The sequence below is a fragment of the Fukomys damarensis genome, unplaced genomic scaffold (genome assembly GCF_012274545.1).
Source record: "Fukomys damarensis isolate Sample0158 unplaced genomic scaffold, DMR_v1.0_HiC HiC_scaffold_4, whole genome shotgun sequence".
NCBI lineage: Eukaryota > Metazoa > Chordata > Mammalia > Rodentia > Bathyergidae > Fukomys > Fukomys damarensis.
In genome coordinates, this window is record NW_022900916.1 from 8097436 (window position 1) to 8115602 (window position 18167).

An 18167-nucleotide genomic window follows, 5' to 3' on the forward strand; every position below is an offset into this window, starting at 1 on the left:
CGGCGCAGCGGGCGGGGCCGCAGCTTCTCTGCCTCAGGCGCCGCCGTTCAGGCTCCGCAGAGAGCGCCAGCAGGTGGAGGCAGGGCCTTACCGCCCGCCACCTCACCATCCTTAAGGGGAATTGTCGCCGGGGCGCCCCCGCAGCGCGAAATCCTCGGCAGCACTTAGGTGCGCTGCTCCTTTCCCGGGTAGCTCACTCATTGTGACCTTTGCATTTGGCGGGTCGGCCAGCGTTAGACCCTCCCGGGCCGCCGTCCCGCCGCTACCAAGATGGCTGCCTCTCCGGCCGGCCTGGGGCCATCTTTGTGGGGGTATCGTTGGGGACGTACCTCCTGGGATGCCCCGGGGGACTCTGTCGGGTTTACGCTCAGGTCACGTGAACTAAATACAGTGGAGTCCTGTTGCCCTCGTGGGTCACCAAGGCAGAGAAGCATTGACAAACGTACAGCTTCTAGGGACAAAAGGAACTGAACTGTAGAAATTGAGTATTAATGGCGACGCTCCCTTGTTGCTGTGTGTTCTCTTTATCTTTTTTTAGTGGTACTAAAGATTGAACCCAGGGCCTTGCAGCTAAGCTGCAACCCCTGCCCATTTTTAAAACTTTTTGAAATTTTTATTAGTATATGTTTGCAGTGCATAAAGATCACATTCGTTGTGGACAGTTGGTAGATGAACATAACACATCTTCATTCTTTTTTCCCCTCGCTGCCCCCCTCCATCTGTTTGTTAGAGCCTCCTGGTACACACAGGTAAGCCTGCAGACTTTTTAAACCCTAGGATAATGACCAGAAAGCATAAAATCATGATGTTGTTTTTTAAACTGCAAGTTGGCATTGAGATTCCATCCCACTACGGAAATTGGTATGCAAGTTCCTCAAAAAACTAAAATGAAACTAGCATATGACCCAGCTATACCATTCTTTAGTATGTCAGCATACTACAGGGATACCTGTATACCCAAGTTTATTGCAGCACAATTCACAACAGCCAAGCTGTGAAACCAGCCTAGGTGCCCATCAGCAGATGAATAGATAAAGAAACTGGATATAATAACAAAGTATTATTCAGCTATAAAGAAGAATGCAATGATGTCATTTGCAGGAAAAATGGTTAGAATCGAGCATCATCATGTTAAGCAAAATAGACCAGACTCAGAAAACCAAGTATCAGGTATTTTCCTAACACGTGGAATCTCAAAAAGAAAAAGGGAGATTTACTAGACAAGAATGAAATAAAGAGAGAAAGGTGTGAGGGAGGGTATGGGGGGGTGATCAAAATATATTATATGCATGTTTGAAAATACACCAAAACCCAGTACTTTGTAAAATCAATACACTAATAAAAATATTTTTAAACCTACAGGTTGAAATTAGTTTTTTTCAAGAAATAACTTACATATCGGTAGATCAAAATAGAATTCAGTGGTGGGTGATTAGGCAAAAAGTCCTCCTGGGGTTTGTGTCTGTGGATCAGAAAGACATATGCCACCTGAGGTTACCTGGAAAAAAAGAAACACCTGCCCTAATTGAGGGGCAGTCACAAATCCAACTATCCTGAGTTTTGAAAGTGACTGTGCCATTGTAATGCTGCAGGAATGTTAAGGAACTTTAGGTGACTGTGGACTTTATCTCCTCAGGCTAACTTGCTGTTGGTGAATTTTATTGACTTAAGAGATTAAAAGCTGCCCTGGGTGGGGCTGAGACTGCACAAGCTGGATAATACCTGGTGTGCAACAGCAAAAAATTGTTTAAAAGTAGCAGCACTGCAAACCCAAGGGGAAGATTAAGTTACTGCTTAGTTCTTCATAGAGCTCTTGGCCTAGAACTCTTAAAAGATGCCATTTCTTTCCCTCACTCTACGTTATTATGAAAAAAATTTTTCAACTATACAAAAAAAAATACCATTTGAATAAATTGCAGACACGAAAATAATGACTGGCAGAAAAACGTATTTCTGTAGCTCACTCATGGGTCCAGCAGAGAACAGCTTACACCAATCCATTGGTCTAGGAAACAGAATCTGTAGGACCCTTAGGCTGTTCCTTCTCCAACAAAACCTTTCTTTTGGCCTCTCAGCAAGCTCAGCAGGCCACCTCAGCACAAGATGGAGTGGGGGTCACAAACGGAGTTGCTTCCTTGCACAGCATCATAAAGCTGTCCAGAGGGTGTTGTGTCCTGCACATCTTTGCCTACACCAGGAAAGCCTGGGAGGAATGAATCATCTTCTAATGCAGCACTGACATTAGGACTGAAGCTGTGTACTGTTTATGCTTTCTTAATTCATAGAATGTAGTGTAAATTTTGTCAATTATGTTGGAATTGTTTGTTTTGCCTAGACAATGAAAAGCAGCTTTTCAGTAAAACAGGACATATCACACCAGACAAAACTTCTAGCTTGCAGTGCTTCACAGTACAAAATGAACATTGCACCCTATGCATTTTACTCATGGTCTAATTTTAGAGTCTGACCTGCTGAAGAGGGCTTTGTCTTTTTAGTCTGTGCTACTCCCAGGAAGTCAAGTTCTGAGCACATAGTAACTGTTTGTCTTCTAAATTGTCACTCACTTTTTAAATGTTAATGCTGTTATGAAATGGGGAAATTTTACACAATTTTCTAAAAGTGGCTAACATGGCTTTTTTTCCCTAGAGGTTTCCTTACTAGGGAATTTTAATTCAACCCATATTCATAGCAGCACCAGTGGAATTCAGTTAAATTCAGTGCAATTTTGTCATGCTCCGACCCAGTCATATCAAAGATTGTTTTCTTGATCATTAAGAATCTATAGAAGCTGGGCCGGAAATTTAGCTCTGTGGTGCTGCACCTGCCTTGCAAGTGCAAGGACCCGAGTTCAATCCCCGGTACCAAAAAAAAAAAAAAAAATCTATAGAAGCAGCTGAGCATGTTGGCACACATCTGTAATCCCATCACTTGGGAGGCTGAGGCAGGAGGATCACCCTGAGGTCAAGGCCAGCCTGGCCTACATAGTGAGTCCAAGACCAGCCTGAACTACATAATGAGACCCTGTCTCAAACAAAAACAATAACTAAAAGAATCTGTAGAAACTAGGAGTAGGGGTATATGACTGTAATCCCAGCTACTCAGAAGAATGAAGCAAGAGGATCACAAATGTGAAGCTAGCATAAACCACTTAGCAAGACCCTACTGCAAAATAAAAAATGAAAGCTGGCAGTATAGCTCAATGCTCCTAGATTCAAAGGCCCTGATTCAAAAACAAACAGGTAAGTATAGATATAGCTAACTCCAAATGACAATAGGAAGACGAGGACAGCTAAATTCTAATTGCTAATCTACCATTAACTACTTCTTTGACTTGGAAAACACTTCTGTCGCATCCCCACTTCCCTACCTCCTACCCCTCAAAATGGAACAGTCTGGGAAGGACTTCTCCCCTGGAGCTCTGAGAAGGAACTGGTCCTGCCAACACCTTGACCACAGGCCACAAAAACTGATTCCAGATTTTGGCCTCTTGAAATGTGTTATCACCATATTTATGGCAACTTTTTTGAGCAGAAGCAAGAAACCAATAGACTCTCCTTTAAGTAGTGTTTAAACCTAATAATATATATATGAAATATTTGTCAAAGTTAGGGCTGGGGTATAGCTCAGTAGTAGAGCACTTGGGTAGCACAGGTCCTGGGTTCAATCCTGAACACAAAGAAAAAAGTCAAATCAATACAACTTTAATGACACAGGACTATAGATCTAAACTTCACAGTGTGTCTACTAGGTGGAGCTTTGATTTTTTTTTTTTTTTTTTTTTTTTTTTTTTTTTTTTTAATTTTTTTTTTTTTTTTTTTTTTTTTTTTTTTGGTACTGGGGATCGAACTCAGGTCCTTGCACTTGTGAGGCATGTGGCAGAACCACTGAGCTAAATCCCCAGCCCTGAGCTTTGATTTTTTAAAAAAATTTATTTATTTATTTATTTTTTTACCAGAAATCAAACTCAGGTCCCTGGGTGAACTTTGAAAGGCCCAATTTCCAGGCTTCCTAGGACCAATTTTCCAAGTAGGCACTAGGAGCTGTGGCTGGAGGCCACAAAAAGGGAGTCAGGAAAGAGTGCCCCTGGTCCTTCCTTGAATGAGTTATTAAGTGCCCTAAGCCCCTGTTTCTTTATCTTCTAAAGTGAGAGGTTAATCTATAGGAGCTCAAAGATACCTTCCATTTTAAAATTCAGAAGGGAGGCCAGATGTTTTACCTTTGAATGTCACATCCACACGTTGTTGTTAGTGCTATTACATCTCCCTGCAGCCTCCCTGCCCACCAGGAAGCTTGTGTGTCAAATACTTGCAAGTCTAAGATTGTGCACTCGTTGTTTCTTCTGGCTGAAACTTTCCTTGGCCTTCACTTCTTCAACACGCAAATCAAGAATTGTAGACTTCAAGAAACTTCTCCATCCTCCCAAAGCAGAATGGTTATCTCTGCCCATCACAGATCTTTTAAAGCAGTTATCAAATTATGGCATGACGACTTCCGTTTCTGTTTCTCACACCAGGATGTGGACTGTTCACTCACAAGTACTCTGGTCCATGTTTATACCTCTGGCACTCACTTTTGCTTCAGGCACAGACATTCAGATCATCTGGTGGAGCGATTAAGTGCATGAATGATGATTCCCTCAGTGCCAAAGAATCTGCTTGGCAGTAGGCAAGGGTGGGAAGTGGTGAAAGGTGGAGAGGAAGGCCAAGGGGACAGGAAATTTATGGAACGTATGGTAAAGCCCCAGAGAAAAAGAGGAGGCTGATGTGCACAATGATTTAATTTGCACGGTGATTTAATTCAAGGTTACCCTCGGATACTCATTGTACATGCAGTTTAGCATCTCTCTTGACCTTGCCTCAAAGTCAGTTTTTAAGTGGAGCTAACAGCATGAGCTACCTTGTGAAGCAATCTGCTGATTAGGAGCTCTTAGCTGGGGCAGATGGCAGGCAGCCACACATGATTTCTCAGCTCTGCATCCTGCATGGCTCAGGCAGAATTCTATAGTAGGTAGTTGACAACTCTGCCCTGATAGATGCTTCTGAGGGACAACTCATAAAACTATGCACAGTACATTCAGTTTTCCTTCTTAGGCATCAAAAAAATACCCTTCTCTCCATGAGTTTCCCAGATTCGTTTTCCTTTTTCTTCATACATTAAAAGGAAAAATATACATTTTCTGTAGAAAGAGAGCAATTCCACACACCTAGAAAATCCAGGAAGTCACACTTTTCACAATATATAGACCACTGTTAATTTATGGTGTATCTTTGATTTATAGTGTATCTTTTCACAATATATAGACCACTGTTAATTTATAGTGTATCTAGATGTTCCTTTGATATTTGATACTCTACACCTCTGCTGGTTTAAAATTTTATGTAAGATCTGTCGTATTTTTTCAAGGCACTGCTTCTTGAATATTTTCCACATCAGGCACTACACTAAGTGCTTTGTAATTCTCACTTAATCCTCATAATAACTTCAGGCACTAAGCGTTTCCGTATATGAGGGAGCTGAGATTTACAGAAGTTAATTAGCTTTTTCTGAGGTCAGCAGGCTCGTACGATGTGGAGAAGTCTTATAATTAGACTACTCCTTTTCTTGTTTTCCACAATTCTCATGTGGTACTACAGTATATATTTAAGAAATATCATTAGACGATTAGTTGTGAGGAGAAAATGAAAAAAAAGTAGCCATTCTTTCCAAAGTCAAAATTTCCACAATTCCCAATGGAAAGGAAAGTACTATGGACTGAATTGTGTCCCCAAATTCACATATTCTAACCCCAATGCGGTGTTATTTGGAGATAGGGTCTTTAAGAAGTAACTAAGGTTGAATGAGGTCATAATTGTGGGGCTTTATCCCCATAATATTGTCCTTTTAGAAGAGAGCAAGGGGTCTCCCAAAGCTCCCCCACCTCGCTGCCCTGAGAGGAAGAGAGAATGCAGCTAGATGCAAGCTAGAAGACAGGTGTCACCGGAAACCAATCGTTCTGGTGACTCAGTGTCCAGACCTATGAGAAAATAAATTTCCCAGCCACACAGCTGTGGTATTTTGTTATGGCATCCTGAGCATCGCCATCAGGGAATCTAGGCTGTATTTATCAGCTTGGTGGGTAGAGCTCTGGGCAACCTGGGCTCAGTTTCCTCTGCCTAAAGGGTTGGTACTTACTGTCTGGTAAAACAAACTACTCTCCAATTCAATCCTTACAATTAGAGCAAAGATAGAGCCCTCAGGATGCTCTATATGGATTTGGACCAGAAATGAAATCTATGCATATGATGTACTGTAAGTGTACGTTGAGGGGGGATTAGGACAAAGTCCGATGCCACCTCTGCCCACAACTTGTATCAGATACTTGTGCCACTTCCAGGTACCACAGCAGTGCTGGTGACAGAGTTCTTCTGGGAAGCTGAAACAATGCTCCTATTTCGCTATGGTTGATTATTTCCCACCAGTACCAAGAACCCACTGTTTAGCCCTCCCAGCTCCCAAACGCTTGCAGAATTTTGGTGAAGTTGCTTTTTAATAGTTTTACTCCCACTCTCTATAGGAGTCAGCTATGAATTTGTCCCAGGGAGATGTCATAGTGTTATACTGACCAGATGAGAAAATGCGAGTCTAGAAGGACAACATTTTATTTATGCTGGCCAGGACCCAACTCTGCTCAGAGAGAAGGGAGCCAGGCTTCTAAATTCAGGGGTTTTTATAGGGCTGTGAGCAGGAACTTCTTGGCTGCAAACAGGAACTTGGGGGGAAAGCAAAGCTCCTGTCACAGGAGCAGAATAGCAGTTAGTGGGTGGGAACCCCGTTAGGGTACGTTTCATTTCTCAGAACATATTTCTCTCCCTTTATTATAGGTGTCAACTGTAATCAGGGATGGTTTCTATGAGGTCAACCAGCGGGCAGCTTCTCACAGACAAGAAGCTTTAGTTAAGGAAAGGGAGGAAGTTAGACAAAATGGAGTCGCTTTGGTTGCTTTGGTTCAACAATAGGGCCATTTTTTTAAAAAATACTACAACAGAATACCATGGACTGAGCAATTTACAAAGAAAAGAAATATAAAAAATTACAACAGAATACCATGGACTGAGCAATTTACAAAGAAAAGAAATTTTATTTGGTTCATGGTCCTGGAGGCTGAGAAATCCCAGAGCGTGGTGCCAGCGGGTGGTGTCTTTGTGCCACATCGTAACACAGTAAAAAGGCAATCGAGCATCAGAAGAGAGGAGTGGGCTTCTCCTGTGAGCAGTCCCTTCTGCAGTTGACGACCTCACCCCTTGAACATCTTGGCGACCGATGGTAATTTAAATGCTAGTGACGTCACTGTTTTTGAGGTTCTGACTATGAGCTGTTTTTCTACCAACTCTGCTTCTATTGTCCCTGTTGCTGCTTTGTACTTCTATTGCCTTCTCTCTCTGTTTTGAATTTAAAATGCCCCTAACACAAGCCAGATGGGACCACCTAGTTTGCACCCTGTAGCACACTGTTGGCAGGAGGCTGCTGCAGACTCGCGGTAGGCAGCTCTCTGCCGTGACAGGCAGTTGGGGCTAAAATGGCAATTCCCAGTCCCCTCAGATGAGGCCAATACAATGGTGTCACTTGACAAAATGTATCTACTCTCTCCATCCATCTACACATTTATTCAACAGTTATGAATTCAGCATTATTGTGGGCTAGATGTTGGTACAGACTAAGACCTTGCCCTCAGGGACCATTTATTCTACTGGGAAAGAAAAACAAAAGGCAGGTGTTATGTTTATATCTAGATCCTGCCCTCAAAGCCTTGTGCATGTAGGCAGGGATTTAGGGAGGTGACTGGATCATGATAAGTGTGATACTTATCAGGGGATCAGCCCATGATGAGTTTATAACTAAATGTGACCTTGGGAGGTGAAGCCGGTTGGAGGAGGTGGGTCACTGTAGGCGTGGCCCGGAAGGGTTTATCTCTTCCAGCTCCTCCCTCTCTCCTCCTCCTCCTCCTCCTCCATTCTCTTCTCCTCTCCTCCCCTCCCCACCCTCATCTTCCCACTCTCCAAGCCATGAGCTGCTCTCCTCTGAGATCTCCCTCTGCCCCACCACCCTACCTTGGAGCCAGCTGACTAGGAACGGACATCTCTACAACCATGAGCCGAAATAAAGTTCTCCTCCTTGAAGTTGTGGGCCTTGAGTATTGTGTCTCAGTGATAAGAAAAGGGACTAAGATAGCAGGTCAACAAAACATTAATTTAGCTCTAAATTAGATTTAAATAAAAACCAAGGGAATGAGATAGAGACTGGACTGGAGAGAAGATACTAAAGAGGATTGACAGGGAAATCCTCTGAAAAAAATGAAATTTAAACTGAGCCGTGAGATGAGAAGTTACACTGGTAGAAGTCTCTGGGGGACCATCCAAAGCCTGGGTGCAGGAACAAAGCAGGTGTTCAGGGACAGAAAAAGGCCACTGTGCTGAGCTTTGGGAAGCAGGGGGAAGAGGGGCAGAAGATGAAACTGGAGAGGCAGGCAGGGGCCAGACCCTCAGGAAGTCTGCGCTTTATTTTAAGCGTACTAGAAAGCCACTCGACAGTTTTACATATGGAAGGTGCATCAGAGGTGATTTTAACAATGATCAGATTATAACATCAGAAGACACTGTCTGGAGCTGCTTTATTCGAGGCACTTGGGTTTGGCAGGCATTTAAATTTCATTAACTGTCTAGATCAGTCATCCAGAGAATCCCATCCCTCTACTTTTCTGTCATTTGTCACTGTATAACCATGGGTTCCATATTCTCATTGAGGTTATAATGTAAAGACTGCCTCAGTGGGCTGGCTGAATGGTGCAGCCACCAGCGACAACAGGAGAAACCATAGCCAAGGTCCAGACTCCACACAGTTTGAACCAGTTAGCAGGATGGCACAGGGAATCTCCCCACTTTCCTCCCTAGATGACCCCACACTTCCATCGCCAGACCTGAAAGATGAAAACAACTCCTTCAACCAAAAGCAAGAACAGCTGGGAGGCAAAGGATCAAGAGACAAAGCTAGCTGCAAAGTTGACAAGGAACATCATTTCTCCCCAGGTCTTGTATCTCTCTTTGAGAGACTGCTGTATTTCTTTCTTTCCAGGGTGCTCCTGGCCCATTGTTTTTGGTTCCCTCCATGTGGGGGATTCTAGCTGTCAAACCACCCTTGCCCACAGCAGCCCCAGGCCTACAGAAACAGCACCACAGCAGAGCTGAGCCCCACTTCTCCTACGTCATCCTTGGAACTCTCAGAGCTAACCAGGTCCTTCCCAAGGATAAGGCTTAGTCCCAAACTGAGTGGGGCTAAGCTATAGGCAAGGTATTAAACAGGATTGATAAGACATCTGGGAAAGGTTTGTGCACAGTGTGCTGCTGTTTCTGTAATTCCTTTACCTGACCTGTCAGTCCTATCAATCAATACCCTGTCTCCGGCCCAATCTCTTTCGTTTATTTCCTTGGGTTTTAAAAATCTAATTTATCACTAAAAATTTTTGTTTGTTTACCTCCTTTCTGTCTTTTTTTCCTGAGGGCAGGATCTTAGTTTCTGTACCAACATCTAACTCACAAGTGGTCCTCAGTTAATATCTGGGATTGATGGATGGATGCATAAATACATTTCTGTCAAGTATACCATTGTGTTGGTCTCATGTGAGGAAACCAGAAGTTGCTATTTTAGTCCAAATTGCCTGTTAAGCTTATCGTGGCAGAGCAGTGGCCTATGACTAGTGTCTTACTTAATTTTGGCATTACTATGACCTTAGGGTCTTCTGCCAGGTAACCTATCTTTGAGCTACCAGTCCCTCTTGGCCTAGATGTCAACTCATCCTTGCTGCTGGTTTCCCCACCCAGCTGCTTCTCCTTTGAGAACTGGCTCTCTGTGCTGTTCCCATGGGCGGGAGTCTTGGTGCTTCGTGAAGGGCCAAGCGTCTTTGTGAACCACTTCACACCCCTGCGGTAGATCAAGGATAACGTCCTGCTCCTCTGCTCAGTCCAGTAAGGAAATCCTGCCATCAGAAGACAGGCTTTCCTGAGCCCACTGCCTGGGCTTCCGAATGTCGAACTTCCAGGCCTCATTCCTCACTGGTTAGGATGCCGCAGTTCCTTCAAGTTAGCTCCTGCCTCATTTGGCTTGGATACTATGTCCTGCCTCCCTGATCACACCTGTATCCTCCTTCCTAGTCTCAGGATAACCACCTGCCCCCGACCCAGTTAGCAGGTCTAATTCCTGAGTGCTGTTTATTCCTCACACCTATTCATACTGATGGAAGTATCAGGAGAGTAAAATTACCACACCAGGGCCTTTAATTGAGGTCACATTGAAGTGTAGAAAATCTGGTTGATCTTTGATCTGTTGACCTTGTAAACAGCAATGAAGGCTGCAGGTGCAAATTAAAGAACTCTGGGTTTGCAGACAAGTGGGTGCTTCTGTGGAGCTCTAAATCTGGGAAGTGTGGCTATCAAAGAGCTGGAAAGCCTAGCTGCTTTTCAACAGTTGGCAGAAGGCAGAGTTTCAGTTGAGATTGGAGATTAGTATTGCAATATTGCCAGTTCTTGAACAACACGACTGTCAGCTTGCTACTGACCGTTTTGGAGCTAAAGAATAATAAGAAATAGGCATAGACGGCACTGGAACATTGTCCCAGAAATAAGTCTGACTCAGACCCAGGGAGACTTTGGCCTCTTTTATCCCACCTGAGGCAGCTGGGAAACTTTCAAGCGTAGAGTGTTGTTTTTCTAATTCGCCAATCTGCCTGGTGGCAAGAGTTTAAGTTGGAAAGAGAACAATTTTAAAGAACACTTTTTTAAATAAAATAATGCACAGTTATTCTAGAAACTTAGATACACTGAAGTATAAAGAAGCAGTCAAAATCACCATCTATCCCAGCATCCAGAGAAAAGCCCTGTTGATATTTTTATGCTGATTATACTCAGTTTAAAAATAACTTTGTTTGCATAGAATATATTTATTAGAATACAACATTTGGGAAAGAAAGTAATAATTAAAGCAATGACCATTACTTGTAGAACACTTATTATGTAACAGCTCCTGTGACAAGTGCTTTAATATTCATTCAACTATTTAACTGGTGGCAGCCACAGCCATGGCAAAAAAGTGAGGTTGGAGCCTCATGAAACCAACGAAGAGACCATCACCAACTCCTGTCAGCCGATGTGATCAAGGTCAGGCTGATCTCTGCAGCCCAGGAGTACCTTGGCCAACCAGAAAGGCAGGCACATGGGCACATGGGCTCAGGTGAGAGAAAGGGTACGGACAGTGTCCAAATGCAGGCTGGAGAAGGCAACAGGTGTGAGGAGAATGCGGATCCTGCCAAGCTGCGAAGGCACCGTGAACTAACAAGATGGGTGCTATGGTCATACCCACATGGCCCCTTCACACACTAACTGCTGGAGTTTGTGGACCACGTACATCTACAAGCTGAAAACAGACAGGGCTATGGCAAGCTGCGGCATGTCGGTGGAAGACCCATGCAATAAAGTTCTTCTTGTAGAGTCTGTTCAGAATTACCTCAGTGATTAATCACTGACATAAAACAAGCCTTGTCTTGCTTGCCAAAAACAACGACAGTGACAACAACGATGATGGTGACAATTTAATTCTCTGAACACCCCTGTCAGGTTAGCTGGTGAGACTAGCAAAAGTAGATTTCAATCAGCAGCCTGTCTAGAACACACACTCCCTCCAACACTATAAAGAAAATCAAGGGCACTCATAATCCAATGACTCAGAGAATCACTTTTTTACATTATTTATTTATTTATTTATTTATTTATTTTTGTACCAGGGATCAAACTCACAACCTCACACTTGTGAGACAGGTGCAGCACCACTGAGCTAATTCCCCAGCCATAAAATGTAATTTCAATACTGGGGATTGAACTTGGCCTTTACACTGAGCTACATCTCCAGCCCTTTAAAAAAAAAATTTTTTTTTTTTGATAGTGTCTCACAATGTTGCTAAGTTGCCCAGGCTGGGCTCAAACTTGTGATCATCCTGCCTCAGCCTCCCATAATGCTGAGATTACAGATAAGTGTGCTACCACTTTCAGCTTCAGAAAATTGTTTCTAATATGCCATGTTTCAAGAAAATAGTTTCAGAAACACCAGAAAATGTATTATCATGTAATGCAAGGACAGACACTATATTAGTTACTTTTCATTTCTGGAACAAAATACTCAACACCCTCAAGTTAAAAGGAAGAAAGACTTGGCCAGGTGTGGTGGTACACACTTGTGATCCCAGCACTTGAGAGGCTGACAGAAGAATTAGCATGAGCTCCAGGCCACCCTGGACTACATAACTACGTAGTGAGTTCAAGGCCAGCCTAAACTACATAGCAAAAACTTGTCTCAAAAAAAAAAAAAAAAAACCAAAACAAAACAAAAAAGAGGAAAGACTTATTTTGGCTTACAATTTATAGACATTTCAGTGCATAGTTGGCTGGCTCCAAGGCAGGGCAGTATGGCAGAGGGCATTGCAGAGGAGGAACAGTCCCTGGCAGAGCAGGCAGGAGGCAGTGAAGCAAAAGCAAGCTTCCCTTTATATTCGCTCCAGGCTACAAGCCTATTAATTGGTGCCACCAGCCCCTAGGGCAGGGCTTCACATTATCCACATCCAGAACAATGCTAAACCAATCAGTAGACTAATCCAATTATCATACCCTTAATCCATATCAACACACTCTTAATCCACATTCACACAGTCTAGATCCAGACACCTCCAAAAAGCCCCACCTATAAGTACGTGAGGCTTTGGGGAGAACATCTAGATACAAGCCATAACAGATAACTAAACAAAATACCTTGTTATCAAAAACATTTTTTAGTTACTTATTTTTTTCAATTAAACATTTATGAAAATATTTGTTCTCTTGTATGGTTTCATATTTTCTTGCACAAGCAGAATGAAGGGATAGTATCTGACTTTTTGTCCATCCCTGAATTCCTTGATGCAGTCAACCTGTTACTACAGCGGGTCCCATTGTAGATGATACTGCACAGCAGTGACTAAGGGAACTAACAGCAGTGCTACTATATGCTGGGGTGGAGAACACCTCTGAGGTGTTTTCTAACTCCGTGATTTAAAGTTTGCCTCTTCTGGACTAGATGAGCCTTTGGTGGAGATCATTAGGCACCTCATTTATCCCTGACAGCACTCACGCTGGCATCCTTGGATCCATATATAGCAGCCAGGTTTCCCTGTAAAACACAAATCTGGGCCTAGCACTTCTTAGCATGGAGACCAAGCTCCTTTCTGCCCCCCGTCTCCTTCAGATCCAGACCGAGTGAGGAGGGAGCTAAGGAAAAGGCTGGGAAAGAAGGGAGGGCTGGCCGACCTTGGAGTCACTTTCTGGACTAGAGCTGAGGCTCAGGTAACCAAGGAAAGAACTGGAAAAGAAGGGGGACTGCCTTAGAGCTGCTTCCTGAACCTAGATCAAATTTCTGGGTTAAACATTAGCCTATGTCCAGGATGCCCAGGTCTAAACACAATGGGAAAATGTGACCAGGTAACCTAACTTATACACAATAATTACCTGGGCATGTGCCCAGTTGTCTTCTACAACCCTTGTCAACCCAACCCTAATTGCCAAGTCAGTGACTTTGCAGATTTGACTTCCTGTGGACTTTGGATACTGTGACAGTTCCTCTAAGGGCCATAAAAACTCCATCACCCTTGGCTAAGCCAAGCCGTCATTTGCAGGTTTGTTGAAGCCACTGGACTGAAAGGAGATCTGCTCAGGTGAGGTTCCCAAAGGAAAAACGTGTGGAGCAGACATTACAAAGCAGCAACCAAACTAACTTCCAGCACAGAACTTCTAGTAGCTCTCTATCAGCTTAGATGAGACAAAACATTCCGCATATAAGATAACTGCCTTGATATGGCTGTTGCCATTTTGGTTAGCAACCGCCATTTTATACCTTAAATTTCCATTTCCTGCATCACGTATCATCGTCTGTAAGTGAAACCAATGCATAAGCAAGGCTTGTTCATATATGGAATGGATCACAAATAATGACCCCTGAGTCCCGGCACAGCTGATGTAATTCCTGGACCCACTTACACCAGCCACCTCCTATAAAACCAATGTCCTTCCACCCAGCTCTCCCTCTTTTTCTTATTCCTCCTTCACCATGTAGGCCACTGTGCTACAGCAGCTCTACAATAAATCTCTCATTGAGCTCTGTCAGTGTGGGGAGTGATCTTTGGCGGGTGCCGGTTTCTTTCACGGCATGACCTTGCAGGCTATGTGGCACATTTGTGGTTGTCTCTGCTGATTCATTATTATTAAAACAAAGCCCCACTGTGTCCTCATGTGCCCTCAAGCACCCTCAAATGTCCCGGCTTTGACACATCACACAGCAGCCTTCTACAAGGAGCCTCAGACCAAACCCTCAACCCTACCCTAAGCCCTAAAGCTTAAAACCTTCAACACCAAGCCCCTCCTGAGCTCTTCTCACTGGCCTGCTCCCACTCTGTGAAGTGGGTCTATTCTTTTCTCTTTCAAATAAAGCGTAGATCCTAATGCTCCTCTTGAGTATCCTGCTCAGTTCTTTGTTTAGGACACCAAGAACCTGGTCAAGATCCCAACCCGGTCACAGGCCAGTCCCATTCCAGACATCCTCTGCCGAGCCCCCCACCAGGTGCCTCCCTGTGGTGCTGTCTCTGGTTTTGGCTTGAAGATGGTTCCTCAGGAAAGCCATTCCCAACCTCTCTGAAGAGGACAAATTCCCACTCAGTGGCACGGTGTACTTCTCCTTCTTAGCACAGGTCCCAATCTTACTTGTGTGTTCAACACTTTAATATGTGTCCTCCTGACTAGACCATGAGTCCTAGGAGAACAGGCTCAGTGTCACCATGCTAGATGCTCAGCTGGTGTTGAGAGCCATTTTATATGATTTTGGGGGGAAAATTATTTCATGATTAAATTATGATTATGACTTTCTAAGGTCCAGTGTCACCTTGCCTGTGAGCCAGGTATAGCATGTGAAAACAACTCCGTTTTGCCTCCAGTCACAAGTTGAAGCCTCAGTGGTCCTGTGATACTGTGATGCTGAAGGGCAAGGGTGTGTCAGCTGAAGATATCCTGGTTCTTTGAGAATTGAGTAGTAATTTTTAGAAAGAGAAAGGTTTCACCTGGCAGAAGGACAAATTCTTTATTAGTCTGCTATCTCACCCCATTCTACTATTGTAAGCATACTCTCCTTACCACCCTCATCAACATAAGTTCCTCATCGACCTAAGATACTCATCATCAATGTAGGGATTACAGCCATTCTCTGAGTCACCTGATACTATCTATGATTATTGTACGCACCCAATACACAGTGGCAAGCTCAGAATGTCTTTGCCTTTGCCCACTCTGAGGCACTGACCTCCTAACGCCCCATGTATTATGAACTCACATCTCTATTGTCTTTCTTTCTTTCTTTAGCCCTTACTATCCTCCTTTCTGGGCAGATCAGAGGATTGATCAGCCTCCAATAGCTGGTACGCAGCAGGGATGCAGAAACCGAATGAGCACATCATTGCCTAAATAAATCTTTCTAGCAAGTTCATTTATAAATAGACTGACTGATAGTACTTGGGGATTGAACTGAAGGAGTACTGAGCTGCATCCACAGCCCTTTTTATTTTGTTTTGAGACAAGGTTTTTCTAGGTTGCCCAGGCTGGCCTCACATTTACCATCCTGCTGTCTCAGCCTCCCAAGTAGCTGAGATTATAAGCTTGAGTCATCATATCTGGAGGAAATTTACTACTTTTAAAATAAGTTGCTATTTGAATTACCATGTGATTGATATGATAACATCAAGAGAAAACAGTCTCTGACACAAAGTGAGCACTAGGCTGACTCTTACCTTCCAGCAAAGAACAGTAAGCTGACCCACCTGAAGCTGAACTTCAAGGGAAGGGAGATGACACAGGGCTTTAAAGTGAAATGTCAAATGGTCTGTAGTCTAATAAGCTCCTGATCCATTGAGTTCCAGACTTCACACACAACCACTTCACCTTTAGGTACTTCACTGATGGTTCTAACTAGCATTCTGAAAAAAAAAAAAAATTGTCCACATCCTCTTTTCTTCTTTACGGCTTGCTGTCTTGAAATTTCAGACTCTCCCAAGCTCAGAGGTCCACATAACCTCACTTTGAAGATTTACCCACAACGATAATGCTTTCCTATTTTTACCTGGTTGGGACATTGGTTTATATTCATCCATTAGATGGGCCAATGAATAAGACCCTCCCTGGAGGCGTCCCTGGAGAATTATTAAGATAACTTGGTGAAGAAAAATACTGTGCAGTGTACATAATAAAGATCACTGCAATGTTGTGGAAAATGGTGTTAGTAACTCACATAATAATAATTATTTGAGGACCAGTATGCTGGGCTCCCCTATGTTGTGCTGTGTTATAAAGACCTCAGTTATTTCTATATTGAACCTGTAAGCAGCAACATCTTATGGAGAATCTCTCTGAACAAGTTTTTGTCATGTTAGATGAACACAAGTCTTCAGTATCAAAACTTGAAATCATGTGCTTCTGGAAAGTAGAATTACTTAGGAGGCAATCTTGTGACACAAAACCTTGGAAGAGTGGAGTCCACAAAGTCAGGCTGTGGTTAGAACCCCATCTTCTTTCACACATCTCCCCTTGATTTCTTACAAGCTATGTGGTCTTCGGGAAGTTTCCTAGTTTCTCAGGGCCTCCATTTCCTCACCTGTGGACAGCAATGGTAATACAGGATGTCCCTGGTCTCGAATGTTCAGGATCAGGAGTGTTTTGGATTTCAGATCTTTTAGATTTTGGAATATTTATGTGTACATAATGAAGTGTCCCCGGGAGTGGACTCCCAGTCTGAACACGAAAGTCACTGATGTTTCACATATACCCCACGCACATAGCCTGAAGGTAGTGTTATACAGGACTCCACACTGATTGTGACTTGTCCCCCGAGGTCTGGTGGGGAATTTTCTACTTGATGCTAATGTCAGTGCCCAAAGGCTTTGGATTCTGGAGAATTCCTGTATTACTGGAAACACAACCTGCATTAGCCTTATGAGGCGGCTGTACTAAAGAACTGAGGGAAAGTTTTCCTGGAAATTGCTGTTTCTGTGCAGTAATTGTTCTGTGGACTGAGTGTCTGTGTCCCCCTCTAAAGTTCACGTGTTATGGATATCTGGAAATGAGACTTTGGGGAGGTAATGAGGCTTCAATGAGACCACGAGGATGAGGAACTAGTTTAAGACATAAGAGAGAGCTGGTTTCTTCTCTATTGTTCTCATGTGACTACAAGAAGACAACAGGATGTGACTTCACCAGACCCTGAATCTGCTGGCCTCTGGACCTTGGACTCCCAGCATCCAGAGCTGAGAGAAAGAAAGAAAGAAATGGCGAGAAAGTATATAAATAAAATGAAATGTGTCAGCCACCTTGTCGCTGGTAATTTTGTGTAGCAGCCCAAACTAGGACAAATTATTACTTATACGTAGAATAACAATATCAGCTTTATATATAATAATGGTGATCAAAATCTGGCCCCAATTCTCCATAGAAACACAGACATATTAATCTCTCCTTTGGTACTAAGTTAGCCATACATGCTTGATAAAGCTCAACTATTTAAAATATTGTGGGAACTAAAGCACAAATATAAAAGATGACCAAATGATCACTTTGAGGTTTAAAACCATAATATTTACATGATTTTTGAAGATAATATCATCTCTCTTATTAACCAGAAAAGAGATCTTAGTGTAATGCACGCATACACTATCCTCATCTGATTAAAATCAAAGGTATTATCTTATGTTATAGCTACATCATTGATTTATCAAAAGATAAATGTTAAGAGAAACACACAAGATTCAGGGATGAGGGATATAACTTGGTGGTACAACATTGGCTTTCATATATATATAGGATTTAATATGAAATAAGCATTGATAAATTATCTGAAAACAAACAAGTTATTAAATATAATCTTACATAAGTAGTGGTTTTTAGAGGAAAGTCTCTAGGTAGAGCTACAGATGAGAAAACATTAGAATTCTTTGTATGTATATTGTGTGTGCACACATCTGCATACACACATGTTACATATACATAGCATATATTTTCAAAAGGAGGTTCCCTTTATGTGCT